Here is a 26,848-nt window from a genome sequence, read left to right as displayed (position 1 = left end):
CTTTGTGGAATCTCCTGTTGGCATCTGTAGAATTTCCTTAAGCATGCTGCAAACAGATATTCTTATTTTTATAAACAATTAACAGACATCTTGTTATTAACCTGGTGCCTAGGGCCCCCAGCTCTAGCTGCATCCATAGCTGAGCCCAAACGCTCAGCTACTCTTGGGGTGTTTTCATTAAAATTAAATCAGGTGTTTATACTTCCAGCAGCCACCATGCCAATGGCTACCCATCTGAACTAGGAAATGAGCCTAGAAAAGGATCCTGGGGATGGGTTTATTTCATGCTTTCTGACTTTTTATCACTGCTCTGCTGTAAGGGCACTGTCAGGCGCTCAGTGAGCAGGGCTGATCTCTCCTGCTGCTGCCTCAGGCGCATCGCAGAGCAGCCAGCAGAAAACTTTCAACCAAACAGAAAGAAGGACCCGTGCGTATGACGCAGGAATCCTGTGGAATGGGAATACCTCTGTCTCCATGTCACCAAAATCGCCTGTAAAAGTTAAACACATAACTTCGCTCAGGAATTTCCAGAGTTTTATCCTCACTTTGGAACAAACCCAGCCCGTCCATCCATCGAAGAGGCGTCAAGGAATCAAGAGGAGGTTGTGTCCATCTGCACAGACAAGCCGAGCCCAGGACACAGCTCGGACCAAGGGGCAGGCAGGGAGAAGCTTCATGCCAACAATTTTTACGAATGAAAGGACCGAGCTGCTACTTCCCAAAATCCATCCTGAGACAGCAAGAGGAAAGGGCAAAGGAACAACGTTTCCGTTCTTTTCTATCAGAAAAACTGTATTTGATACAGAAAAACATTCCCCCCCCCTTTTTTCCCCCCAGATCTTATCACTCAGAGCCAGAGTTAGCACTTCTTGTGTGTCATTGACCTCCAAAGGCTGCAGAATCCGAGTTTCTTTCTGTCATTCGCAGACCAAAGCGCATTGAGCTCGGGATCCCGCTACAGTCGAGGAGGGGGGCTCGGCGGCAAGATGTAACCTCTGAGGGGGAAAAAAGGGAACCTCCTGCCGCGCCAAAGCGGCCGCGGGCGCTGCCGGGGAGCGGGGAGGGCCCGGGGCAGCCGCCCCGACGAGTTCTCCCCGCCGTTCGGCCGCAAACGCCGCGGCTGCGGCCCCGCACGACCCGGCTGGCGGCGGGCGGCGTCCCTGCGGCCGGGCCGGGCCGCTCCCGCACCGGGCGGCGGGAGGAGAGGCGACCGGCCCCGCCCCGGCCCCTCCCGCGCCGCGCGCGTTTCCTGCGGGAGGCGGAGCGGGGCGGGCGGCGCTAGGACCCGGCGGGGCGGGGCGGGGCGGGGCGCGGGCGGGCGGCGCTAGGACCCGGCGGGGCGGGGCGCGCTGCGGTGCCTCCCGCCGCGGGGCGCGGAGCGGGGCGGCCGCGGGGAGCGCCCGGCGGGGAGCGCCCAGCGCACCCACCCCCCACCCCGCGGCGGGGAGACGGGCCGGGGCGGCAGGTAACGGCGGCGAGCGGGGCTGCGTGTGCGTGTGTTTTTGTGCGCGTGTGCATGTGCGCGCGCGCGCGTGTGTGTGTGTGTGTGCGCGCTTGCAGGTGTGTGCGTCTGTGTGGGTGTATATGGGTACGGGGCTGTGCAGGTGTGCGGGTGTGTGCGTGCGGGTGTGTGCGCGGATGCGCTTATGTGCGTGTGCGCGCGGGTATCTGTGCGCGGCTGGAGGTGTGCTTGCGGGTATTGGGGCGTGCGGGGGGCTGTGAGTGTGTGCGCGGCTCTGGGTGTTCCCGGTGTCCGTTCCCGGTGCCGAGTGCCCGTTCCCGGTGGCCCGGGCGTGTGTTCCCGGTGCCCGGTGTGCGTTCCCGGTGCCTGGTGTCCGTTCCCGGTGGCCCGGGCGTGTGTTCCCGGTGCCCGGTGTCTATTCCCGCTGCTGAGTGTCTGTTCCTGGTGGCCCAGGGGTGCGTTCCCGGTGCCCGCTGTCTGTTCCCGTGCCCGGTGTCCGTTCTCGGTGCCCGGTAGGAGCCGGCGCCGCCGCTTCCCCTTTGTCCCCGCGGGTTCGGGGCTCGCCGGGCTGTCCCCGTTCCCGCACCCTCCGCCGGCAGCGGGATTTCCCCGTTTTCGCCCGCTGCCCCTCGGCATTCGCTTCTCCCGAGTTCCCGGGAACCGGCTCCCCGGCCGCCCGCGGGTGCGGGGCGATTCCTCGCTCACCCGCCGGTTCTCGCTGCCCCGCTCCCCAAACTTTCTGGCGGCGGGACGAGGCTTCCCGGGGGGCGCTGATCCCGCGGGGATAACGGGGGATCGCGGCGTCTCATCCTTCTTCACGCGGGGGGGTGGGGGCTGGCGTCGTGTCGTGGGATGGATAGATGGACTGGGGGATGGATTGGGGGATGGATAGAGGGATGGATGGATGGATTGGAAACACACATGAGCAGTGGCGCTGACTTTGTGCGGTGTTAAACGTCTCCCCGAGGCTGGTCAAGCTCTGCTTTTGCGGGCACGGTGAGTCGGAGAGCGGCGCCCCGGTTTTCTCCGCGGGTCGGACGGTCAACAACGCAAACCCTGGTCGCTTTGCGGCCAAAAAAAAATATGAGGCCTCTGCGCCGTGGCCGCCTGAGCGTTACGTGTCATTAAAGTAGCTCTCTTGGAGGAGAGGGACTGTCCCAGGAGCTGTAAAATCTGTAAACACTTTTCTGATTGGTTTAAAAATTTAGACACAGGAAGCGGATGGTATCTAATAACAGACAAGTGGAGACACTGTTGGCATGGAAACTGAGAAGACTACCCCCCCCACCCCAACCCCATTTATTTAAAAAAAAAAAAAAGGAATAAAGTCTGCATATCATCAGGAATGCCTGCAGACCGCCTTGGCTGCTGTTGCCTTTCCCACAGCATCTGTTGAAACCTGAGAACGTGCCCATCAAATCAAGGTCATTTTACAATAAAACCCCGTTGCTGCTGCTTCCCCTTCTTTCCTCTCTGGACGCCGTCCCGCACTTTCCTCCCAAGGAGGAGTTGAGGAGACGCAGCTGCCTGCCCCGTGCCCACCACGCTGCCCTCGGGAGGGTGGGCGGCCTGCCCCGGCCTGTGGCCGAGGGAAGGCTGGGAGGCCAAGGAAGGACGCGGAGCAGGGCAACCACGGGGGTTAAAAGCCAAAAGTACGTAGGAATGACCTTATTCTTTTAAACAAACCACCAGGCCACATTTATTTCTTTTCATGGGTATCTGTGGACCTGGGAGAGAAGTCTGGGATTGATTAGATCTCTGTTCCTTCGCATTGCAAAGTTATATTAAAATGTAATGATTTGGACTTGGATATTAAGGCCATTTCACAACTCTGCCTTTGCCAGCAAATAAAGAAATGGGTGGCAAACATCTATGGGAAACCCTCTGCAATTGCTTTTAATAAAAAAGCCACCATTCGCTTATAGCGTGCTGTTTGAGGACAAAAGCAGAGATAGGAGAATAAAATATACTTCATTACTGATGAATGCAGCATGAGAAAATCAGACTGTTATTGTGGTAAATTGAAGTTTTACTTTGCTGGACTATTGAAAGTTTATTGCGTGTGAAAGGAGAGAGCTATTTTCCTTTTGGAGCTGGAGAGAAGTATTTCACAGCAAACTCATAAGAAAGGTTTTAATGGTTTTGCTTATTTTCTTGGGCAGCAGCTGTTGGTTTCAGATGTTTGTGATGGAGAGACATCTTTGAGTATTCACTGCATTTTCTCTGAAACATTTCATTTTGTTGCTCCCTTTAATCTTCATTTTGCAGTAACCAAGCTGAGAAAAAGCACTTGAGTGCCTTACCCACTGTATAAATCATCACTATGAAGCCTTGAATGACCAGTTTGACCTCTGTTGCCTTTTTACTTGCGTATTTCACTTTTCGCATTATTATTTGTTAAGAAAACTGGAGACTGGTGAGCAGGTCCTGCACATCAGGAGGTTAAATCCCGCAGGGGGCTGAGGCGAAGGTACTCATTGCCCTTTTCTACCCACCCCCTGGGATCTTGCCATCCAAAAAAGCCAAGGCCTGGCTTTAAAATCTGATTGTGGGCAGAGCAGCCTGAAGGGATGGAAAAGCCAGAGGAAGCAGTGCCCGCTTCTGCTCGAGGGGTCCCCAGCGGCTGCTGGGCTGGGCTGGCACCCGGTTGTAGGAGCAGGGGCACCCTCCCCGTCTCACGAGTCGGGCAGTTGCATGTTTAATCCAGCTCATGTCTGATTAGCCAGATGCCGCTTTTAATTTGGAATTCAGTTGGAGAAAGTTTGGCTTGGTAGCGAAAGTGTGCCTGGTTCTTGAAACAAGTTTCCTGTTGTCGGGACACCCTTATCTGCAGGAAGGTTCACCGGCAGGAAGTGTGTCAGTTACTTGTTTTTACGCGGTGCAGGAAATGAGCTGGATTAGGCGCTTTCTAGATTTACCCTTCATCGTCCTCCCTGTATGGCCTTCTCTGTTTATCTCTAACGGTCTTAAGTTTGTAAAAGTTTCATGATGCCATTATTTCCCAAGGGAAATACAAGAAGTTAAATGCTTGTGTTGTCCTGCCATTTTTTGCTGTTATAAAAAGCTACCACACCAACCTCTCCAGGCCACGTTTTCAAAAGTATCCAATTTGCAATTTATACTTTCTGAGCCTCATTAATGATACTCGGATAGGCTTTTTCTTCCTTCCCCCGCCTTGGAATGAAAGATCAAAAAATGCACTGGTTATTTTACTAATAGGAGCAGTCCTTACACTTCTGAACTGCCTTTCATCATGGATCTTAAGTCACTTTACTGAAGTTCATTTCTTAATATCTACAGAACTTACATGAGCATAGGAAGCCGGAACGTAGCATTTCACATGAACTGCCCAAAGATGCAAGGCAAATTAGGAGCAGAGCTCAGAGTCAAATTGATTGCCCCTTTATTAGCAATTGCTAATGGATTAAAACTCTGAAAATGTGTCTACTTGTCCCAGGTGTAGACATGCTAATGCGCCAATGCAGTGCAGACGTATTTGGGGTGTGGGGTAAGAATATAAGCAGTGATTTCAGAAAATGACAGTTGTTTTCTGGTCCTCGTCCAGGCTGGTGTGGCTGGGATGCCAGGTTGGAGGCTTGTAAGGTTAGACATGGCTTTGGATGAAGGTCCAGACTAATGATGAGGGTTGAGGTTAAGGTCTTCATGTTCTAGTAAGCAGAGAGTTTCAGGAAATTGTTTCTCTGTTGTGGGCTCACAGTGGAGTGTTTATAGTGTTAAGCTGAACTTTTGCATAGGGTTTTCAGAGGGAAACATGGAAAAGTTGCATAAACTTGTAAGAAGCTGCCTGGCATGCTGAGCAGTTTCAAGTAGTGATTTTCGGCTTAGGAGTTGTCTTGGGGTTAGATGCTGTTCCTGGCAGAAGAGGCTGCCAGGGCTAGCCAGAAGCCTACAGTGGGCTGGAACGGGACTGTCCTGGCTGATGCTGGAATTTGCCAGTCCATGACTTCAGTTCATGACTCAGTGCAGCACAACTTCGGCTCCAATTTTGAAATACTTCTAATGAAACCACATTTGGCTTGTTACCTGCCAACTCAAAGTAAAACTGTAACAAAATAATGGAAAAAAAATGCAAAAAAAGCATTTCCTTTCAATGTAAAACTTAAGGCTGTGTTTTTTTTAGAAGCAGTCAGCTGATTCTGGGAAACCATCCTGAAGCTCGGGAAAGCAAGGCAGTTTTTGGGAAGCAACTCTCTCCTAGGCTTTGGAAATTCTACTCCATTTAAGATGCCCGGAGTTGAGCTGCTAAGCATCAGGACAACTCAAATGCTCTGTAACTTCATTGTAACACTTCGGGTTTCTTTATCAGACTTAGGACTTTGACTGGATCTAGTCTGAAGCTTGTTCTTTAGCCTAAAGTTTGCACCTTGGCTGCTTGCATGGCACATGAAGGAGTGAGGCTTCCTGCACTCCCGTTATACACCTTAGGGGTAGGCACAAAGCCTACGGGAGGAGGCAGCTGGTGAAGATGGGGGTGGGGAGTGGCTACGGCTGTCCATGTCTGGATGTACAGCTTTCAGGTGGTTGAGGTGATGCAGGACCACCCTTTTCCAGGTGCTGGTAGCTGCTTGCTTGCAGGGGGTCAGTTTTTCCCCCACCGCCCGTAGGTGGGAACAGAAGCAACATGTCTCTTTCAAAACTAATCTGTTCCATAATGCCTGCAAAAGTTGAGTGGAGGCTAACTCTGCTGGAGGTGTAACATCTGCCTATTATGCTGAACAGTATTTTGTTGCTCTTTGCTTTTCTTTCTCTGTCTTTAGTCTGAGTCTCTTTGCTGGAGATGGTCTTTCTCTGTGATGGGACCAGCTGCAGGACAGACAGACAGTAAGGCTGTGACCTGTGTTCAGGGTTCGTAGGTGTCACCAAATGGAAAGATCTGTCTGGCTGTTTGACACTGTTTTTTTTCCAGCATCAGCAGGAATTTGCATCAATGCTAGCAGATACAATGAAATTTCCAACACTGGATGTTTTTACCTTTTACTGAAAATAGGTTAAAACCAAATAAAAATAGTAGTGTTATTTAAAGACCAGGATGGCTTTGGCTCACCCTCACTTCTCCTTTGCCTATCTCCTATGTGCTGGGACCCTGTACGTGAAGTCTGATCAGGCGGAGTGCGAGGTTGCCTGGTGGGACCCCAGCTGCAGGTTGCTTACCTGGCACCTGTTTGCTGATACAGCTCACTTGCGATGTGTGGGCACACGTACTTTTGTTGAAAGGAAAACGCACCAGACTTCCTAACAGACGAAGCTTTACTTAGAAGGCAATCCAAACTAGATTCTGGAGAACGTTTCACAGAGTGGCAGTTTTATTGGAAATTGCTTCTTAATACTGTACAGCAAAGCTGTTGCTCCTTTTAGTGTTGTTCTTTGCAAGACTTGTGCCCTCCCTGCTGAACCTGGCCTTGTGTCTCCTGTGACCCTGCCTCCTGTCTCAGACTTGCCTGGCTCCTTCTCTCCAGCCCCTGGCAGCTCTGATTTTTGTTTTTTTCTCTTGGGCTTTGTAGAGAGGCTAACCTTTTCCCTGGATAAAGTCAACTTCCTGCACAGCAAGCAGATGCAAAATCCCCAGCCTGTCCCATCTTTGCAGAGCTGCGCTCTGTGTTACTCCTCTCAGTAAGATCATCTTGTTGCCAATTTAATTGCTGGCCAGACTTGCTGTGGAAAGGAGCAGAGACGTTAGAGGGGTTATGAGAGGTTATTAGAGATGGGAGGAAGCTGAAGGTCTGACCTATCCAGATTTAACTGGATTAAATCTTATTTTACCCCCAACTCCAACTCATTTTGATCTGGGTTTTACAGTAGATCGTTTGTAGAAGCTACCCAATTAATATGTTAATTTTAACACCAGATTTTATAAAGCTTTTTTGTTGGAGGTGGAGAAGGGATCCAAATGTTTTGATCCTATTTTTATCATTATCTTCTTGGAGTTTTTCTCACTCTCTGCTTTGCAGAGAGGAGTGAAATTTTAATAATTCACTAATATACTTTCACTTCATTAACATTTTATCATTCTGGCATTGTGCATATGGTGAACTCCTCAGTACTCTTGTTAAGGGACTGATCTTTCTCCTAGACTCTCACATCCCTCCAGGTGTGGAAAACACTAAATGCAGGTGCTATTATGCTTTTTGGAACGAGCTTTTCTCTTTTTCCAGTAGATAGTAAATGGAACAATACACGCAAGGATTTTTTTTATTTTGTGTTTCGTTTTCTTTTTTTCTTCTTTTGACAGAATGGAAACATTTATACAAAGATAGCAGCAATGGTTAGGTTGGAGCTACTAAGCACCAAGCCTCCAGCCATTACGAGAGTTAATAGTGTGGTCTAGAGAGCGTGAAGACGCAGTGTGCTGTTCTGGTATTCCTTGTATAGTTTTACACTGCAGCATGTTTGGTTTAAGCAGAAATTTATACTGGTATTAAAATGGTTATGAAACTTTCTGGTTCCTTCCCTGTGAGAGTGCAGTGCTTGGTATTAGGATGGCACAAATTACGCTTCATGTAATATTGGTGATTAGGTACATAAATTTGCAGGTGTGTGCCCACATTGTGTTAAACAGCTGCTTTTTAATTTTGTCCTCATCTGAAACTGGGTGTTGAACTTCCACGGCGATTCTCTTTCCTTTCTTTTTAGCGTAAAGTAAGCCTCTGAATTAGTGCCTGATTTGTTACTGGTAATTAAATACGCTCAGCACACCAAATTTCTTCAGGTGTCTTCAGAAGACATAAGAAGCCAAGCATGGCTGAGGACAGTGGGTCAGTACAGGAGGCTTGAGAGTGGAAGGGAAATTTCTGCATCATAAGCAGTGGAGAACTAAGGGACAGTTAAGAATTTGAGGAGGTTACGTGTATTGAAAAGAACGTGACTGTTGGGAGACCGGCGGACAAGAGATCACAGTAATAAATACAGGAGATGCTGAGGGACCTACATAGAGGTTTATACTTGTCAAATAGAGTGTATTTGCTTTTAGAGGCACCACGACAGAAACTCATCTCTTGTAAATTGGTATAATGCCGTTGGAGTTAGTGGAATTACCCCAACTTACACAAGTTGATGGTCTGTCTGGTGGTATTACAAGAACAGTGAAGATGGGGAAACTAGAAGAGGTTATAGGCCTGAGCAACTGGGAAGTTTGTTCAGAAGTGATAGAGAAATTGGGCAAATGAAAGATGAAAAGGTCCATGAAAGATGAAAAGGTCCATTGCAGATGTGTTGGGTTTGTCTTGGTGACAAGACACCAGCCAAGAGAGCAAGGCAGGCTGAGAGATGAGCTTGGCTGGAAGGTAAAAATGTACATTCTCGTGTATTTTTGTCATTCAGAAGCCCAAGAAGAGATTCCGTTTCCATTTCTATATTGTTGTGTGAAGTAATGCAACTCCGTTGAAATCAAAGGTGGATAGCTGGGGAGAAGGCAGCTTCCTTTTTTATTAGAGAGTTTTAATGTAGCATTGTTTTATTTCTGCACATTAAAGTTAATAACACAGCAAGTGTATTTGGAAGTTAAGTCTTTCTAGGATCTCTATATGTTAAATAACTGTGAACAATCTTTATAGTCACTCTATAGGCTCTCACAATATATCATTTTGAACTGCCTTCTATCTATTACATTTTATCTGCCTGCAAAATCCATTCTAATTCTGGCCATATCTCCTTTGCGATCACTTGCCAGAAATCTATTCCCAGGATTCTCCTTATTTTAGTGAAATATCTCTGCTTCAGCACCTTTCCCAAGGTGGCTGATCTAATCACGGCACTATCAGTTATCACTTCTCATTTCCTTTGCTAGCTCTGTCAAATGCAATGCACAGCCTAACAAAGTGACATTCAAATACTCTCAGTGACCAGGGCTATTTCCCTCTCTTTTTCTCTGCAAAACTGGAAATGTACGTGGTTTCTTAAACACAATCCCTTCACTCCAGGAATGTGTCTTGTAAAGCACATTGTGAGGAGAGTTAATATTAAGCAGATGAAATAGCTGCCTCTTTATTTGTCACAGATAGGTTCCATTTATAGTGACCATCTGGATATTAAACCCCACATCCATAACCTCTTTTTTAGGCAATGCTTCATTTGTGCCAAGTGGCAAGAAAGCCCTACCTTGCAATTGAAGAAATTAAATTTGTCACTTCTGTGTTCCTAACCTCCATTCTTGTTTGTTTATATATCCCTGTTTTTCATTTAAGTATGAGTGTGACTGCATGGAAATGATTAGAATGGTTGGGAATGGTTGGACTCGATGATCTGGTGGGTCTCTTCCAACCTCGTGATTCTATGATTCTATGAAAGGTCAGCATATACCCAACAGGGTCCTTGTGTTTCTCAAGTAAGGAGTCACCTGTGTAGGTGGATTCTCTGTTAAGGTTAACTGTGGTTTCTATGGACACAGGTCCAGCAATAGCATCTTTTTTTGGCCTCTATTTTTTTCCCCTGGGTGACAAACCTCTTAGTGTTATCTTAGATTGCTATCACAGACTAATACTTGTTTTAATAAGTATGTGGCTCACTACTCCATCCGCTCTGGAAGATAAAGTTATCCATGTGCATCGTCACAGCCCTTCCTGCTTTGTGCCATTTAATACATGCTGTCATGAGCCCTGCTTTTCTGCGGTCTCATTTCTTTGTTGTTTTTTGGGTTTGTTTGCTCGGGCTGAAGCCTAAATCTTGCTTTTTTTGGAGAAAGCAGGGAACAGGCTTTCACTAGTCAGGCTAGGAGTGTGGGGAGAGCCTTCTCCACACAGCCGTCCTGGCTCCAGAACAACATAAAGTGCAACGCTTGCATGATGCTGGGAGTTCACCATGAGCAGCACAGCTCTGGATTTCTTGTGAAATTATAAAGCCTGGTTTGGGTTTTTTTTCTGCCCACCGTGTGAATCAAATAAACCTGTCTTGCAGTCTGCAGCAGATCAACATGCATATTTTCCCAGTAGCTTGTTACAGGTTGCAGAACTGAGTTTTCTTGTTTCAGACAGCGAGGGGAAAAATTAGGAAAACAGATTTTAAGCTGACAATGAGAATGAGTCTGATTTGTTGCTTATGGCCCAAGGTACAACATAAACCAGGTGCTCTGCATTTCAGTTCTTTGCCACATACTTTGATGAACTATGTCGCAACTGGGCAAGCTTCCAGGGCAAGGTGTTTGTGGTCCCTCCTGGCTGTCCCTCAGATGCTGTCCCTCTGCGGAGGTGCAAACTGGGGAGCATCTGGCCTTACAGGGGGCGGCAGAGGGAGCTTCTGTTCATCCTTAAATGTTGATATCCAATACAGCTAAATAACAAAGATGGGGTCTAATGGCTTAAAAAGCTGCTTGTTGCTGATTTTTTTTTCCTAGCTATTTCTTCGCTGTAGGAAGGTAGAGAAATCTGTGTTAAAATAATAATTAAATGCTGACATTACTGAATTTCCACCCAGCGTGAGTTGGCAGCAGTTGCAAACCAAAACATTAGGTCATTAAAGAAAAAAGATCTGATTAAATACCTCTGTATGTTTTTCTGATTAGCTATTCTTAAAAAGAACATGTGGCTGTAATGGAAGGGTGTACTTGACAGCAGCAATTGCTTTTTTGGGGAAAAGGTAAAATACTCAAGTTTTAATGTGTATATATGCGTGTTTGAAAGGATTTCTTGCTGATCTTAGCTGTGGAGATTTATATCTTACTAATCATCCATTTTTAAAAACCCACTACAAAATCTCTCTGCCAGGAAATATGTGAAGTCTCCTCAATATTATATTTCTGGAAAGAACAGTTAACACTGACTAGTGTGCTCACGGTTTTGTTTTGGTCTCTTTCCTCTTCTCTGGTTAGACAGAGCTGTTTTCGCATTTGAGAGTGGAACAGCCATTGTGGACCTTGCTGTGGCACTGGTGGTACTGAAGCACTGCGAGGTTCGAGGGGTGACTGCACTGTGCATCCCGCAGACAGGCAGATAAAAGGGTTTCTGCCCCAAAGTGCTTGCTGCAGCAGGGCAGCGTATAAAGTCGGGTGAAGATTCTGAAGGGAAGGAAGGGGTGGTGTTGGGAACAGAAACCCTTGTTTTTACCCCATGCCCTCTCGTGGCCAAAGGTCCACTGCTCTCAGAGGCAGGGTGAAGCTGGCTCTCCTGGCTGTATTGTAGTAAAGCACTGTTGGCTGAGGAGACTGCAAAGTTAAAATTGTCAAAGGTGTATTTATAGGCTGCCACTTTTTACAACTTATTTCTTCCTTTGAGGTTCTCTACCATGTATTTGCTGTGCTCCATAGTGATGTTTTGGGGGATGATATCTACAGCACATATATGTCTGGAGCTCCTTCCAGGTCTTCTTTAAGGGTTGTTACGTGACCTAGTGAGGGGAGGATCTGGTGCTGGTAGGGACTAGCATCACTGCAGGAGAGTTGTGGCTGCCGTTAACCCTGTGGGAAGCCCTGGAGCATGAGAGGGGTTGGTGGGCTGCTGAGCATCCCCTCTCTGAGTGTTGTGAACATCTCTGAAAGCTGCATGACCTCTGTGGCCAAAATGCACTTCCCAAGCACGTGCTGAATGTGGAAGGATGTCCTGGCTGCTGTGGCTCCAGCTCCCATTGTATCAGAGCAAGTCATGGTCTGTGGTGCATGTATTGCAGTGCCAGCCCTGCAAGGCACCGCAGTGTCATCCTTCCCTCTCCCCTCCTTCTGGCCCTTCCTTCCACACTTCCATTTGAGAAAGCAAGGAACACAGGGGTTAAGTTTTGTAAATTATTTCAAACTATTCTGTTTTTTGAAGACTTACTGTAGCATAATACAACCTTTATTATTATAGAATCATAGAATTGTTTAGATTGGAAAAGACTGCGAAGTCCACGACTAAACCATATCCCCTGTCTGCACCCAGAAGTTGCATAATAAAAGCAGTCTCACAAACATAATATCTGCTACCTAAAAGATGTAGTGAAAAGGTTTATCTGAAAGGTGTTCAAAGGGCACTCAGCATCATGTGTCACAAGTTGTGTCCCCCAGGTCTTAGTGCTGGGTCCAGTCCTGTTCAACATCTTTATCAGTGACCTGGATGAAGGCATTGAGTGCACCCTTAGCAAGTTTGCGGATGACACTAAGCTGAGTGGAAGTGTTGATCTCATGGAGGGTAGGGAGGCTCTGCAAAGGGATCTGAACAGGCTGGACCGCTGGGCTGAGTCCAATGGCATGAGGTTTAACAAGGCCAAATGCCGGGTCCTGCACTTGGGGCACAACAACCCTGTGCAGTGCTACAGACTAGGAGAAGTCTGGCTAGAAAGCTGCCTGGAGGAGAAGGACTCGGCCTCTTCTCCCAAGTGACGGGGGACAGGACAAGAGGAAATGGCCTCAAGCTCCGCCAGGGGCAGTTCAGACTAGACATCAGAAAGAATTTTTTCACAGAAGGGCCATTGGGCACTGGAACAGGCTGCCCAGGGAGGTGGTGGAGTCACCATCCCTGGAGGTGTTTAAAAGATGGGGAGACGAAGTGCTCAGGGATATGATTTAGTCTCAGACAGGAATGGTTGGACTCGATGATCCGAGAGGTCTTTTCCAACCTGGTGATTCTATGATTCTGTGTGCTTACAAATTTACTCAGCGCTTCTACTGGACTTTTAAGGGCAACTGAGATATGCATTTTTTTCCCTGGGAGCGGTGTAAGTTACATACATTTTTTTTTTTCTTCACTATGCATTCCAGAAAGCAGTTTCTCAGGAAGAGTGTCTCCAGTTTAATCTCCAGATTATCTGTTACTTCTTTTTCCCCTCAAGTTAAAGTGACTGAATAACCAGCTAACCGTAATTCAGGCAGAGCTGGAGAATATATGTGGCCATACGTGTAGGCATCCAAATGTGAGGACTACTGCTTTAGATTGCAGTGTTTCAGCTGTATAGCCTGAGTGTGAAAATTAGCTGGAGGTGAGCACAGGTTCTCCAGCAAGCCCAGCAACTGCTCAGGAGTTGGGTTCTGAGCCCTCTAGAAACACCCTGGATTTCAAAAGCAGAGCAAAGGGCATATTTCTGCAAGTGTTAGAACAGTGATTTTTATTTTTACAGTTAAATGCAGTGACCAAGAGCAAGAGAAATTTTTGGCCTGTATTTGTCTCCTGTACGAAGATGTGCCAAGCAAAGAACAGATGGGGTCAAGGGGCTGCCTGTGGTTGTCTGAGTCTTGGGCTGCTTCCATCCAGGCTGTGGCTGGGGGCAGAGTGACTGTTCTCACTTATGTCTATTGCTTTTAGTGCTCTGAAGCTCCTGCGTCAGTCCCAGTTCTGCAGGGTGGTGCGTGCGCCTTGCCGTGGCGCGGGTGTTCCTCTGATGTGCTGTGAGGGAGCTAAAGTCCTTCTGCATGGGGACCCTTCCTCATGAGAATCAACCAACACTGAACCTTAGAGCCAGGAAGTGGCTCTGAGAGCCTGGCCCTCATATCTTCAAGTTCATTGGGTCCTTGTAGTACTAGCACTGGCTTGAAGCAAGCTATTTCTCTGCTGGTGTTAATGTACTTGACCCCACCAAGTGCAAGGTAGTCAAGCAGTCACAGGCCATTAATCTCCGATTGCTCTTATCAGGTATTATATTCATTAATCCAGGGCCAAACAGCGGTTCAGTTGTCAGTGTAGACCATTACAAAATTTTTTTAGCTCCTAATTACTGCTGACGTAGTATCTAGTAAGTGGTGTTTGTAACTACCTAGGCAGATGCCCTTGAATTTTGCCAGTTGCCAAATACCAAAGCTGGGGCTTGGTATTGGTTCATCCACTAAAAGTGCTTTCAGAAACAGCTCTTTTTCCTGTGCTTGGATAGCTGGTTCAGTGAAAGCCAGTCACTGCTCTGCTAACTGTAACGGGGGCTGCCCACTGTTAGGTCTCCTATGCAGTGCACCACATAGCCTGAGGTACCAAGAGGCAGCTTCTTGAGAGCTCTCAACTAGCTGGGCTGCTTTTTCAGCCTGTGACATCTTTGGGTGCAACTGGGATGGGGGTGGGTTGTATTATTTCAGTGTACGTTCGCATGCTGGTTTGATTGCTTCATTTTGCAGGGGAGGAACGTTCCATGCATCCTGTGGCAGAAATTCTCCTTATTCTTGGATACTGCCCAAGGGTTACTCATCAGAACAATAATTGCTAAAAAATAATGATGCTGAGCACCGAGACTTATGGAGTGCTTTGATAATGCCAGGCTGCGATAATTGTGCATAGAGGGGCATCCTTTTGTAGCATCAACTGCTCTAAAAGGCTTCAATAGTCTTTCTCTGGCAGACGGCTGGTACCTTGTCCTGTTTTGAGCTTAAACAGAAACAATTCTCCTCTAACTTTACAGTTAAACCTTTTCTAAGAGACTGCCTTTTCTGAAGAACATGTTTTTCAGATAGTGTCTGCCTCTGGAAGTGATAACACTTAATATTCATAGTTATTACTTAGTAAAGGGATGAATGGAATGCAGAAAGACCATTGCTTATACTTATTCCTATAGAAACGAAGGCCATCCTGGAATTGGAATGCCTTAAGTCAGAGGACGAAAAAGGGTGGCACTTCAGGGAGGAGTGGACAGAACAAGTGACCCAAAATGGACCAACGGAGTATTCCGTTCCATACACATCATACTCCATACAAAGCTGAAGGATCACAAGGGTAAAGCTCTCTTCTGTGACTAGCATCCTGAAAGGACTCTATTCTCCTGCCTTCAGTCTAAATCCATGCATTCCTGAATCCAGCTCTCATCTGCTGCTGAGTCCGATCTAGGATTTTCCCCGCCTGCCCTGCAGCATTAATGGTTATGGAGAGTCATCTGGGAGCACAATTTTGGTTTTGTAGATATTTTCTTATTTTCATATTAATATTATGCTCTGGAGCGAGTCCAGAGAAGAGCAACGAGGCTGGTGAAGGGGCTGGAGAATAGGCCTTGTGAGGAACGGCTGAGAGAGCTGGGGTTGTTTAGCCTGGAGAAGAGGAGGCTGAGGGGAGACCTCATTGCTCTCTACAACTACCTGAGAGGAGGTTGTAGAGAGGAGGGTGCTGGCCTCTTCTCCCAAGTGACAGGGGACAGGACAAGAGGGAATGGCCTCAAGCTCCGCCAGGGGAGGTTTAGGCTGGACATTAGGAAAAAATTTTTCACAGAAAGGGTCATTGGGCACTGGAAGAGGCTGCCCAGGGAGGTGGTTGATTCACCTTCCCTGGAGGTGTTTAAGGGACGGGTGGACGAGGTGCTAAGGGGCATGGTTTAGTGACTGATAGGAATGGTTGGACTCGATGATCTGGTGGGTCTCTCCCGACCTGGTTATTCTATGAATCTATGATTATTTTATTTCTGTTGTAATTGTTTAATTTAAGCTGTTTTAGTTTCCAACCCACAAGTCTTTCTCCGCCTTTTCCTGTGGGTGAGTGAACTGGGACTGCAACTGTTCTGTGTTTAGGTGCTAACCAGGCTGGGCAGGACAGATGAACTGGGACATAACCAGGGTCAGGGGTTTGGCTGAGCAAGTTGTACGGGCTCAGTGCCACCGTGCATGTATTGATCTGCAGCTGTTGCTGAGGTGAACGCTGTTCATGCTTTAATATATTAAGTTCTGCTTGCACCATTCTGCATGGAAGTTGTATTTTGAAAGTATGAGAAAAACAAGAAGGAAGAGTGTTGAGATTTTTTAACGCAGCAGAAAACATTTTCTTCCTACACAGTGCCATTTCAGAGAGGGAACAGCTTCTCTTCCAGTTCTGTTTTGGTCTAGGTCTTTCTCTGCTGAGATTTAAACATATGCTTATATCATTTCCTCAGCTGGTGTGTATCTGTTGACATAGTGTATCTACTGACAAAATGTGCTTTCTGCGATTACACCTGATGTCTTTGCTGAGCTGCTTTAAACTTAGGAGATTCCTCAGGATTTAAATATGGTCCTTTGACGAAGATGTAACATGGGGGCTTTGTTTGGTTTTGCTTTTGTTTTTGTAAGAAGAACATGATGTAATGACCAATAGGAAACGGAGAAGATTAGGAAGTTGCTTTGTATCCCAACATCTGTAGGATTTCTTACATCCCGTTTTTCAGCAGATGGGGACCATGAAGGTACAGGTGTCTGGATATCACCTAGCAGTCTGGCACACTGGGAGCAAAATCCAGGTGTGCTGGATATCTGTGAAGTAGTTTCACTGCAAGGCTTGCCCTTCTCTCTGGAAGCTGTCTGTAGCTGGAGACAGGTTGGTGCTGGTGAGGCACACAGCATGCTCTGGGTTTGCAGCTGGTACCACTTCAGATTGAGGGCAAAGGAGGGATTTCCACAAGTGTGTAGGTAAAGCTGGAGCACAAATCCATTGAAAATCTGTGTGTGCACAGGTAAGCAGCTGAGATTGCTTGCAAACCATCACTCTCCTTGGCAGAAGTGGAAAGGAGCATGTTTGGGAACTGCTGGGGCTAGTTGTGCCTGGCTATAGGAGGCTTTGCTTTCAGATATTGTTTGTGTGATTCTGTCCTAGCTGAAATAGCATTTGAGGAGTAGCAACTTTGACCTCTGTTCAGGCTGTCTGAAGAAAAAATGTTCATTATCAGCGACTGGAATAAAATCCTGGTCATAATGAAGGATCTCAATGACTTTTGAGGAACCTAAGGTCATCTGTGATAAGGTGACCTCATTGCCTCTGTTAGATACTCTGAAAGAGACTCCGGTGGGCCACAGGAATGTAGTTCTCTAATTTTTGTTCTCAATTGCTCCTGTTGTCCTGGGTTTGTTTTTTGTTTTTCCCAGAATCTAGGCATTATTATGTTTTCAACCTACATCCCACACATGCATTCTTCTGCTGATGAAGGAAAGGAAATCGTCATGCTCAGATTTAGGTCTTTAAAAAAACAAGAGCATCTTGATTTTTTTGTATTTTTCGACATGCTACAGGGAATAAAGTTGAATGTGTCTGAGGATAAATCATATGCTAAACTCTCATACTACTATATGAGAGTTTACTAGGTGCAAAATGATTTGGAAATGTTTGGAGTTTTCCAGTGAAAATTAAAGGTGCCAAAGAAGCTGAAGTGATTTTTGGTGTCATGCTTGGGACTTATTTTTCTTTTTAGTTCTTCAGTTCTGTGCCACTAAAGAGCCAGTTTTTGAAATTATGTTGAAAGGAAATAAGGAGTGCCTAAGTTTGGTGTTTGGGTGTAAGGGTTCAAGCTAGTTCAGCTGTAACTAGCACCACTCTTAAATGAGTCCTTTAGGTTAGTAGGTGACTTCCTTCTGTAAGTACTATGCAGTTTCTATTTTATGTGGTTTGATTTCATCACAGAATTTCCACTCATTCATCTGCCCTACTATGGTTTCTTTGTGTATTGTTTAAAAGAACGTCCTTCGTGGGGTTTTTTTGAAGGCTGATATGATACCAACTCGGTGCTTAAGACGTGCCCTCATGCCACAGTTGTTCCCACTGTTAGGCTCAGGCAATCTCGGAGGTTTCCCATCCCAAGCATCTGTCCTTTGCTACTGCGGCTTGGGGACTGCAGTCAAACAGGTTGATTTTCACGTGGCTGGGTCCATGGGGTGCATTGACTTTGGTTGCGGTACCGGAGACTGTATAATCAGCTGTTGTGGTAATGAGAATGAGAGTTCTAGGTGTTTTGTCAAATCTGGCAGTAAGTTGCCTGCTGCTACCTTTTGCTTTGGTAATTCATTGTAAAGTCATAGCTACAAATTTTGCTTTCCATAAGGATGCTCCTTTTTTTTCTCCTCTTCTAGGCAAACTAAGCAGAAATTGTTGGAGCCTGCTGCTATCTGTGGCTTGTATCTATCATCGTGCGGTAGACAGACATCCTCTCCTCTTCTGACATATGGAAGGTTTCCAGTTAATTGTCTGGAAGTCAGGGAGGGAGTGGGATATATTCCTGCATCTTTCTTGTTACTCCCTTGTGTAGAGCTGCTCATTGTTTTACGTTAACAGTTCATATGTGAAGATTTCTGAAGACTGATACTGTAAGCCCTTGAAGAACAAGATTAGACAAGGTGGAACTGGCTTTGATTGCCACTGTGCTCTTTTCACTGCAGCACAGATGAAAGCATATGTTTATTCCGAAAATAAATAATAATCTGATGCTCACCTGAGTTTAGCTATTTACTTGGCAGAAAGAAAGTTTCCTTAGAAATGAGAAGCCTATTCAAAAATCTGTGTTGGGTGTTTTAATTGCAGCATGCGATGAATACTTTGAAGTTTTATTACCTATTACAGAATTGGTTCAAAAGTTACCTTTTGCAATAGCTTAAGGTTTTTTATTTGCCTGAGAGTATTAACATTTCTGTTTCAAGCTTTGGGAGAGCAAACTTTCTGAGCACGATTATGAACATTAGGTTAATACATAATCCCCACTTGAAGGTTCTCCTAGATTTCCATGTGCTTGTTTAGAGGCTGTTCAAAGGTGCTTAGCTTTAATTGCCATTATGTGAGCACACAGAAATAAGGACTCTAAAGTCTTATTTATTCTGTTCACAAATTCATTTTTAGATTGTCTCAGAGCTGTGCTAAGGTTGCCATCTAAATGGGGGGAAGGTTCTGTTGTCTCTGTATTTAAATGCTACTCGTTATACCTTTTTTGGTCTTAATGTAATTTCTGAGGATTTGTCTTTTTTTTCTGTGACATTGTCGTTTGCAGGTGTTTTACCTGCCTTGCATGTGCACGTGCAAGCTTTTAGCTGCCTCCCCCGAAATAATAATACAGGTCAGTTTAGAAGTGGCATGGATGACTGAGTTTGTGGCTTTCAATGATCTGTAAGATCTCAAATGCTTGAGTTTGAATGGAAAAAGAACCTTGACTTTTAACAGCCTTTGAAAATGTTTCTTGGAGGGGTAGAGCTGGGCAACATAGCTGAAAGGTGTCTGAACCTGCATCTTCCACCATCCAAGAGAAGCCTTTCTGTAGTCATGGTTCCCACTTCAGCATCTTATCTAAAGATCTGTGAAGTCCACAAGGTAATTTAGAGTGAACCATTGTGGAGTAAGGAACTGGAAATGTGTTTCTAGAACACAGGAAAGGACTGATGTGTGAGGAAGAGCTCTCTGGAGCAGCCTGCCCAGTAACAGAAGGCCACGATAAGAGGAAAAGATCAACTGTTTTGTGTGCTACAGTGCAAAATAAAGTAGAAAATACATTTTTACATGGTTGTATTGTAGAAACAAGAATTGACTTCCAGAGATCATGCAGAAATACCCTATACTTAATGCTAAGTATTACCCTGTATCATGAAAAACTTTCTGGCACGGAAGATACTAGCACCAGCATTAACAGCAGTAGAACACAAGGGGCTATGATCTGTTACATTAGAAGAATGTAACATGTAATGTCTCTGACGGTGCTTGTCCCACCCCCCTGCATCAGCTGTGCATGGGATACTCCAGAAGTCAGACTTTGTGGATTTGTGGTCTCTTACTTAACAAGAGCCAATAGCCTTCTTATATGTCTATTGAAATGCATAATTGTAGAGGAATACAGGATCGCTGTTTCCAGCCCTGCCACAGCCAGTTGCTAAGAGCATGAGAAATGCCCCAGTCAATTAGATTTAGTTTGCTGAGCCCAGTGCGATGCCACCAGCTGGGTGGTGGGAGATGCCACACAGCATCCTGCAGCCTTGTCCCTGCTGGTGGCCCCAGCCCTGGTGGGGGATGTTTGTGTCCCTGGTGCTGCCTGGGGCCACCTGCGCTGCACCCTGATGCTGGTCCTGGAGAAATAAATAATACACGCTTGATGTGGTTATCCTCATCAGCTTCCTTCACCTGTCTTGCAGGTCTGAGTTTCTTGTCCTTGAAGTTACCAAGTTCTGCCCAGCTCTTTATTTGTACCTGCCCAAAGCCTAATGCATTATTATCTGATAGGCACAGCATTCGCCCCTCTGGCACGATCTGCCACCCCAATCTCTGATTCCCATTCTGCTTTGAGGTAATTTTCCATTTTGCCTTTTCATCTCTACCTGTTAAAGTACTAAAGCATTTTATGGTTTAGTTGAAATTCACCCCTTCTTGACTAAGCACAGTGTGTGTGTTTGGTGAACGAAGGTCGGTCAACTGCTCAGTAAGAAATTTCAGTTAGAGTAAAACTTTTCCTTTGCAAAAAGCTCGAAGTTCTAGTTTTTGGGTTGCAAACCCTATAAAGATTTCCAAGACATAATGAAAAACAGTCACCACTGGATTTTCAGAGTTCTCCCGGAAAAGCAGCCATGAATCCCAGTTAATTTATTCCCCATTCCATAAATGTTATCCCCTACCAGTCCAAAGGCTGTCATTACTCTGCTGCCATTAACCATCTGTTTAGCATGTAAAACTCCTCGGGGCAGGGATTGTATCTTTGCTTTGTACTGTGTAAAGCTGAGCCTGTAGCTGACACTTGAGAAACAATTAATGATAATGCAACTCAGCAGGGTACTCAGATACCAAGCTAATAAGAGTGGTATAAATGCCTGGCCGGGTGGAATTAGAGGGAACTTCTGTGTCCCAGTGGTGCATCTCCAGCAGGTAAAGGGAAATGGTCTTAAAACGTCATCTGATGAGGAGCAGTGAAAAAATAGATGACATTTCTGAAGGATGCAAAAGAGTCAAGGATACACAAGAATCACAATTGGAGTGTGTGTTTGTCTTTTACCTGATGATGATGATGATTATTATTGTTATGAGATATCACAAAATCAAGATTTTTCTCTACCATAGAACAAGAGATCTCTTCATAGCATTAATCTCATTAGTGCCTGCATTTTCCTTTGCACGGTCTTCTGCACGCATTACAAGTCAACGCTTTATCATATTTTCCTTTGTATCTTAATGATCCCTGTGTGTCGTGGCAGGGGAGAGAGAGAGAGAGAGAGAGGGAGAAGCGCAGTAGATTTTCATCTTATGTTAATCCATCAAAATCAAGTTAGTTGCGAGTGATGGAGGAGGCGCATGTGTGTGCGCAGACGTCAGTGCCCAGCCGAAAGCTTGCCAGTTGCCCAGCAACCTTCCCGGAGGAAGATGGATGTCCTGCCACCTGCTCTGCTTTTAGCTGAGCCACAATATATTCCCTGTACCACATCCTCTGTGCACGCAGGGGATGGGTGTGTAGGCTCAGCCGGCGGGTGATGTTGAGTCTCTCGATAGTTGGCTCATGTGCTAGGGCCAGATAAAATGCATTTCATGCTGTCCTCGTCAAAACTGTTAATTCAGTTGACTACATCGTGTTGGTTTGGGAGCAGGTGCTGTAAGCTTGTTCACATTGCTGGTGTTGTTCTTCCCCTCCCTCAGGCTCTTAAAGCTACGTTAGTAGCATAATTTCTGCCTTCTTTTTCAAAAGGCTCTTATCTGTGATAAGAAATAAAACCACGGGCTGTAGGAGCTCACCAAATGTCATATGTGTCACTGGTTTCTTGCTCTTTGATAGTTTCTTCAGTTCCTGAATCAGGCTCAGCTTGGTCAGTCCCCAGGTCTGACCTCTGCTTTGGCTTCCCTATCCCACAGTTGTCCAGCTTTAGGGCATTTGATTGTCCGCGCAGTGGGGCAGGCACTGTACTGTCAGGATGCAGCCTGAGAAGCTCTTGGAGAAATCAAGGGGCTCTTTCTGTTGGAGAGTTGTGTAATGCCAACATTCTGAAGCCAAATAAGACCTGACAGCTTCTCTTTAATTTTATGGAATATTTAATTATTATAGGATGCATTTATTCACTGTTTGGATTTCTTTAGAAGATGTGCCAATCTCACGCTTTAGGATGAATTTAAAATTCTTGCACATTTACAACAATTGGAGCTAATTCATGCTGAAAAGCTCACACAAAATGCTGCCTGCGTAAATGCAGATATCTTTTGTGATCTGGCTCCCGTACCTTTATGTTGACAAGCTCTTTACTTAGGGTTTGATACAAGAAAGCAGTTACGAATGTACTTGGCTTTAAATCTTTTAATAGCCCCATTGAAGCTAATGAACCTCCTGACAGGTTTGAGGTTGAATGTGTGGTTTGAGCTTGAACGTGTGCTTTGCTGGATCTGGACTTGGGGAGTGGTGTCACTGAGCCAGCAGGACCTGGGAGCACAGGGAAGACAGTACAGGCCACATTAGCTTGGCTGCCATCAGTTCAGGTTCTTTGACCGCTGCAAATGAGGGTGTAGAAACATGAAAAGGGTATTGGGGAAATCACCAGCTGTCTTAAGAGGGGGGAAAAAACATGCAGCCACGTGATGCAGCCCCTTAAACTGAGATAAATTTGCCCAACCCAAGAAACATCACTCCAGTTTCATCTGTGTTCCTCCCTCTCGCCCCATCAGGAGCAGCAGTATGTGGGTGCACAGCTGCTCTGAGGCTCTTCTTGCACCCTTGTCCTGTGATGACTCCATCCACGTGCCTGTGACCCTAGGGGAGCAGGGACTGCCTCTGAGAGATGGCATTTGTACTAGCGGGTGGGCAAAGCACACAGCAGGAGTGGGCTGCATGTGGAATGGTTCAGCGTGGCTCTTTCTTACTCTGTGCTTATATATGTGGCAATTATGTGCCATTTGGAATGCAGTTTCTGGTGGCAAGCTATTTATCAACTCACTATTGAACTTGTTATTTCCTAAAACCTATGGTGTGTGGCTCCTGATTGAAAAGCTGCTGTTCTGTCTCCTTGTTCTTCCACCTTACATGGATTCTTTCCTATTTGTTTTGTTAAAGTCCTTCAAGTCTAGATGGATAACTTCCATCACCTGGGTAGTGGAGCTTTGTTCAATGACAGTGCTGTTGTTTTTGTCTGTGTCGTTTCTAAAATGGCTGTACACCAGGTGGCAGAGAGAAATACTTAGAAGCAGAGCATCAGATGCCTGGAATTCAAAAGGAGGAATGTTTTCAGAATGCTGGTATGCTTATTTGTTGGGAAATGAAGAAGGACTATGAAAAACTAACATGCTTACCAGATAGGAGGATGGATAACAGCAAAAGGCTACATGTTAAGGTTTTAATTGAATGAATTGGGGGTTGCTGTTGCAAAACTTTTCTTGCAATAGAAAGTGTGGTCAAGGAACAAGTGGTCTTGCTCCTGTCCCAGTCTGAGCACAACTCTCTCCATATTCATTCTTAATTACGGGTCTGGTCTTCTCTTTAGCCAAGTCTAGTGGGGATGGGTCCCTTTCCTTTTGACAGTGTCCTGATTTTAGCTCAGATGGAATCAGTTTTCCTCTCAGAAAGTTACATTTCTAAGTGATTGCACTTTTCAGTAGCTATATCATTAAGTTTAGTGTGGGAATAAAGGCAATAGACATTCTGTTTTATAGTCAGCCATGGAATGCCGTTTCCATGGAACTCGAGGACTTTTCTCAATTTCCCATGTTTTACAAGTAAGCAGGTGTATAAAGCTGGGATGAGTGGAGCCAGGACAGCTGACCCAAGCTGGCTAGCAGAAGTGTTCTGTACCATAAACATCACACTCCTTGTATAAGTAAGAAGTTTTCTCAGGGTGGACCTTTTTCCCAGTGACCACTGTCCCTGGAGGGTTCTGCTTGTTCTTCTGCTCTTGGTGCCCTGTTTCCCTCCTGCTAAGACCGTTGCATTTTGATGAAACTAGTGTGCTTGCTGTGTCCACCGTCTGGCAGTCATTGCTGGGAGCATGCAGTGCACAACCACCGTTTGGTCTGAGCATAGCTTTGCTTATTTTATTATATCATTAGTTGTAATATTATTAATACTAGTTTTTATTGTTTTATTAAAGCTGTTTCTATTTCAGCCCATGAGTCTTCCTTTCTTTTCCCAATTCCATTCTGGAATGGGGAGAGGTCGTTGGGTGATAGAGCAATTGCCTGTTGTTTAACCCTGGATATGGGCTAAATGTAGACACAGATAATGGTTTGCTGCTCATGGTTTCCCATTTCAGAGAAAGGTCAAAGAAAGGCTTTTTTTTTTTGCAAGATTAGATCAATTTTTTTCCCCCACACTGAAGAGTGAGATGGGAATGTGCTGTAAGCCACATCAGCTGGGGGCTGTGCAGGGGAGCCTGCTCACCCTTACCAGGGCTGGTGCTAATGTGTATGACATCAGTTTGCATTTTGAAGACTCTTGATGAGCCTGGTTCTGGTCTGTTCTCTGGCTGTTACTCGGAGCTGCATAAACATAAACCAGAAAGGACCGTTTCCCACTCTAAAGGATTTTCATTATAAGAAACTACCCTGTAAAGTGTTAGATTAGCAGCTTTACTGCAGACGGAGGAAATGTTTGAGCCCTGCTGTTTGTCTGGTGCAGTGGGACTCAACTGACCAGTGTGGTGTGATGTGGATGCCCTGTGTTGCCACAGGCAGCTGGCACCCCGTTATGGTCTGCAGAGAGAAATGTGTGCTCAGGGGGCACATTGACTCAGCCCAAAGAGTGCTTCGGAGCAGGTGATTGCCTCCCTCAGTGCTGCTCTACCTCTCTCCTAGAGCCCAGGTGACCAGCATAGCCGTGGGCAGAGGTTGGCACTTTGCAGCATCCTGGATTACGGTATATGGATCACAGATGTAAAGCCAAAACAGGTCCACAGCATGGTTTCACTTAGCTGGGATATGTCCAGAGCTTGATTCTGTCTAATGTTATGTATCTGTACTTTCCCTTAGGATGAGGAGGAGTTGAGGTCACTCTGCCATCCAGGATGGTGTCCTAGAGAAGCAGGGAGGAAGAGTAGAGAAGTCAGGTAGTCGATCACAAAGAGCTACTAAAGCAGCAACAAGAATATCTTCTCTTATTTGAGACCAGTTAATCTTTTTGAATGAGTCATATAATATTTATAATATTATAGTAGCTGTAATAACTTGCTTAAAAATTAAAAATAGTTAATGGGTGAAATGGAATAAGCATTTTTAATGCTTCTCATTGAACTGCTATGGTACATCCTGATAGAAGAGGTGTATTTAAATGCATAATTTTCCCCCTTTTTAACACTGACTGGAGCAAACACACTGGCTCTATATCTCCTTCTGGATGCACATTGGGCTGATGGTATTTATAAAGCTCCCTGTTTGCTATGCACCACCTCCTACCATCAGATGAATTATCCCTAGGCAGAGGAGGGCATTTCAATGAAATGCATTGATCTGTCAGGTCCCTTTTGGGATGCAATTCTAGGTGCTTTGTGGTAGGTGAATTTTGTGTATTATTTTATGTATTATTAGATAAGATTCCCTCAATTCCTGGGAGGTTAGCCCCACACTGAGCCCAGCTTCCAGGGAAGTGCCGTTTCCTGCACTGCCTTCCAACACAGCAGAAAGCTCTGCTGTACTTCAAGACTGAAACTGCTGACCACAGCCCTCAGTTGGGTCCTGTTGGAGATATTGTAGACAGCTTGGACCCATTTTGCTGGGAACTTGAATAAGAGAAGGCACTGGTCTGGATTTGATATCGTTGGGTGGGACAAAGCTTATAGGTCAGTCATGTCTTGTGTTGCTGAAGGGGTGCACTGAAGCATTTTGTAGAAGTAGCGGCAGTTTCTATAGCACTAAAGGCTTCGTGCCTGGGTAGATTTGCTTGGCTATTGCTAATTGAGAAGACTATAAAACACAAAAAGTTACAGAAAGTTCATAATCTACTAGAATGGAATGAGGTGTTGATTCCTACCTGAACTTGATGGAAAGTATTTTGTTGCTTATAAAGGTTGCTGTGTGGTAATGTAGTCTTGGGGTGAAACGTAAGCCTGGCTGTAGGCTGGGTTGACTGATGGAGTTGTGGTAGGGAGCAAGGAAGAACATTCCTTTAAATAAAGGAACCTGCTCACTGTGAGCAAACTCCTCAGAGTGCTGTCCTTTTCCCACTAAACTCGCCTTTGCCCTCTTAGATCTTTGGCTGATCAGTCTTTGTGAGTGGACCAGCCCCACAGCATCGGTCAATCAGTCAGTACAATATAGCAAAGTGAGGTAGTGTTTAAACGTTTTCTGATGATTTGGGCTAGATAACTTGTAGTCAGAATCCTGAAAGAAGTTGATGCAGAAGCTCATGGCTCTGGTCTGCTTCTGTTAACTTCTTAAACTTCTTGGAAATTCATAAGTGAATGTGTTTAAGAGGGAGATCCTGGGTAACCGCAGGCAGGTTGGCCTCATATCAATCCCAGGCAAAAGAACAGAGGAACTGATAGAGGATTTAGAGAATTAAAGACAGGGAATATAATTAATGCCATTCAACATTCTTTTTTGGAGAATATGTCTTGTCAAACAAACCTGATTTATCTGATGAGATTGCAAGTTTGGGGGATAAGATAACGGTGTAGATATAATGTACTCAAACTTCTGTAAGGCGTTTGATTTTATTCCACATGACATTATGATTAAAATATTAGTACTGTATACTTTCACTGAAGCACATGTTAAATGTATTAAGAACCAGGTAACTGACAGATTTCAAAAAGTAGTTGTCAATAGGGAATCATCACTGAATGGGAACATTTTTAATGTAGCTCTTCAGGGATCAGTCAGAGCCCCCATGCTCTTC

General features: G+C 45.6%; 1 protein-coding gene across 3 annotated transcripts in view; it reads left to right on the top strand.

Annotated features, from left to right (window-relative positions):
- Positions 1-1,403: 1,403 nt before the first annotated feature.
- FOXN3 (forkhead box N3) overlaps positions 1,404-26,848 on the top strand; it is a 207,768-nt gene continuing 182,323 nt past the window's right edge. For 2 of the 3 annotated variants that reach the window (XM_069858731.1, XM_069858730.1), the window contains exon 1: positions 1,404-1,465. The gene's annotated coding sequence lies outside the window, so the exon portion shown is untranslated. The remainder of the gene's footprint in view (positions 1,466-26,848) is intronic. The other variant, XM_069858732.1, reaches the window with a different exon arrangement.

Source organism: Phaenicophaeus curvirostris, chromosome 5, assembly GCF_032191515.1.
Source record: "Phaenicophaeus curvirostris isolate KB17595 chromosome 5, BPBGC_Pcur_1.0, whole genome shotgun sequence".
Classification (NCBI taxonomy): Eukaryota; Metazoa; Chordata; class Aves; order Cuculiformes; family Cuculidae; genus Phaenicophaeus; species Phaenicophaeus curvirostris.
Note: the sequence above shows the minus strand (reverse complement) of the source record. Positions and strands in the feature narration are given on the sequence as shown.